Raw genomic sequence first — 2975 nt, 5'->3', positions numbered from 1 at the left:
TGGCTCTGGCCTGTGACCTCCAGGTTTATAGGCCTTCACTCTGTGGGCCCAGTTACATGCACTGACACTGGTTAACAGGCTCCAGCACCCTCCCACACCCCCCTTAAGGCCCAGTAAGTGGCTCTAATCTGGCCTATGACTCCAGGGTTAAAGCCTTCACTATATGGCCCAATACCTGCACTGACACTGGTTAAACAGGCTCCAGCACCCTCCCACACCCCTTAAGGCCCAGTGTGGCTCTGAGTCTGGCCTATGACCTCCAGGGTTATAACCTTCACTATATGCCCCAGTTACATGCACTGACCCTGGGTAAACATGTCCCAGCACCCTCCCACACCCCCCAAAGGCCCAAGTGGCTCTAACTCTGGCCTGTGACCTCCAGGGTTAAAGCCTTCACTCTGTGGCCCAATACATGCACTGACACTGGTTAACAGGCTCCAGCACCCTCCCACACCCCCCAATGCCCAGCAAGTGACTCTCAGTCAGGCCTGTGACCTCCAGGGTTATAAGCCTTCACTATATGCCCCAGTTACATGCACTGACCCTGGGTAAACATGTCCCAGCACCCTCCCACACCCCCCCAAGGCCCAGTAAGTGGCTCTCACTCTGGCCTCTGACCTCCAGGGTTATAAGCCTTCACTCTGTGGCCCAATAACATGCACTGTAGCTGGGTAAAAGGCTCCAGCACCCTCCCACACCCCCCAAGGCCCAGTAAGTGGCTCTAAGTCTGGCCTATGACCCCCAGGGTTAAACCCTTCACTCTGTGCCCAATAACATGCACTGTAGCTGGGATAAAGGCTCCAGCACCTCCCACACCCCCAAAGGCCCAGCAAGTGGCTCTAAGTCTGGCCTATGACCCCCAGGGTTATAACCCTTCACTCTGTGGCCCATAACATGCACTGACACTGGGTTAACAGGCTCCAGCACACTCCCACACCCCCTTAATGCCCAGCAAGTGGCTCTAAGTCTGGCCTATGACCTCCAGGGTTAAAAGCCTTCACTATGTGGCCCAATAACATGCACTGACACTGGGTTAACAGGCTCCAGCACCCTCCCACACCCCCTTAATGCCCAGCAAGTGGCTCTAAGTCTGGCCTATGACCTCCAGGGTTAAAAGCCTTCACTATGTGGCCCAATAACATGCACTGACACTGGGTTAACAGGCTCCAGCACCCTCCCACACCCCCTTAATGCCCAGCAAGTGGCTCTAAGTCTGGCCTATGACCTCCAGGGTTAAAAGCCTTCACTATGTGGCCCAATAACATGCACTGACACTGGGTTAACAGGCTCCAGCACCCTCCCACACCCCCCAAAGGCCCAGCAAGTGGCTCTCACTCTGGCCTGTGACCTCCAGGGTTATAGGCCTTCACTCTATGCCCCAGTTACATGCACTGACCCTGGGTAAACATGTCCCAGCACCCTCCCACACCCCCCAAAGGCCCAGTAAGTGGCTCTAAGTCTGGCCTATGACCCCCAGGTTATAACCCTTCACTCTGTGGCCCAATAGCATGCACTGACACCGGTTAACAGGCTCCAGCACACTCCCACACCCCCCAAAGGCCCAGTAAGTGGCTCTAAGTCTGGCCTGTGACCTCCAGGGTTATAGGCCTTCACTCTATGCCCCAGTTACATGCACTGACCCTGGCTAAACATGTTCCAGCACCCTCCCACACCCCCAAAGGCCCAGTAAGTGGCTCTGAGTCTGGCCTATGACCTCCAGGGTTATAAGCCTTCACTATATGCCCCAGTTACATGCACTGACCCTGGGTAAACATGTCCCAGCACCCTCCCACACCCCCCAAAGGCCCAGTAAGTGGCTCTGAGTCTGGCCTATGACCTCCAGGGTTATAAGCCTTCACTATATGCCCCAGTTACATGCACTGACCCTGGGTAAACATGTCCCAGCACCCTCCCACACCCCCCAAAGGCCCAGTAAGTGGCTCTCACTCTGGCCTGTGACCTCCAGGGTTAAAAGCCTTCACTCTGTGGCCCAATAACATGCACTGACACTGGGTTAACAGGCTCCAGCACCCTCCCACACCCCCCAATGCCCAGCAAGTGACTCTAAGTCAGGCCTGTGACCTCCAGGGTTATAAGCCTTCACTATATGCCCCAGTTACATGCACTGACCCTGGGTAAACATGTCCCAGCACCCTCCCACACCCCCCCAAGGCCCAGTAAGTGGCTCTCACTCTGGCCTCTGACCTCCAGGGTTATAAGCCTTCACTCTGTGGCCCAATAACATGCACTGTAGCTGGGATAAAAGGCTCCAGCACCCTCCCACACCCCCCAAAGGCCCAGTAAGTGGCTCTAAGTCTGGCCTATGACCTCCAGGGTTAAAAGCCTTCACTCTGTGGCCCAATAACATGCACTGACACTGGGTTAACAGGCTCCAGCACCCTCCCACACCCCCTTAAGGCCCAGCAAGTGGCTCTAAGTCTGGCCTATGACCCCCAGGGTTATAACCCTTCACTCTGTGGCCCAGTTACATGCACTGACCCTGGGTAAACATGTCCCAGCACCCTCCCACACCCCCCAAAGGCCCAGTAAGTGGCTCTAAGTCTGGCCTATGACCCCCAGGGTTATAACCCTTCACTCTGTGGCCCAATAGCATGCACTGACACTGGGTTAACAGGCTCCAGCACACTCCCACACCCCCTTAATGCCCAGCAAGTGGCTCTAAGTCTGGCCTATGACCTCCAGGGTTAAAAGCCTTCACTCTGTGGCCCAATAACATGCACTGACACTGGGTTAACAGGCTCCAGCACCCTCCCACACCCCCTTAAGGCCCAGCAAGTGGCTCTAAGTCTGGCCTATGACCCCCAGGGTTATAACCCTTCACTCTGTGGCCCAGTTACATGCACTGACCCTGGGTAAACATGTCCCAGCACCCTCCCACACCCCCCAAAGGCCCAGTAAGTGGCTCTAAGTCTGGCCTATGACCCCCAGGGTTATAACCCTTCACTCTGTGGCCC

Source organism: Etheostoma spectabile, unplaced genomic scaffold (genome assembly GCF_008692095.1).
Source record: "Etheostoma spectabile isolate EspeVRDwgs_2016 unplaced genomic scaffold, UIUC_Espe_1.0 scaffold00006082, whole genome shotgun sequence".
NCBI classification, from domain to species: Eukaryota; Metazoa; Chordata; class Actinopteri; order Perciformes; family Percidae; genus Etheostoma; species Etheostoma spectabile.
The sequence above is the reverse complement of the archived record's forward strand: the minus strand, read 5'-3'. Positions refer to the sequence as shown.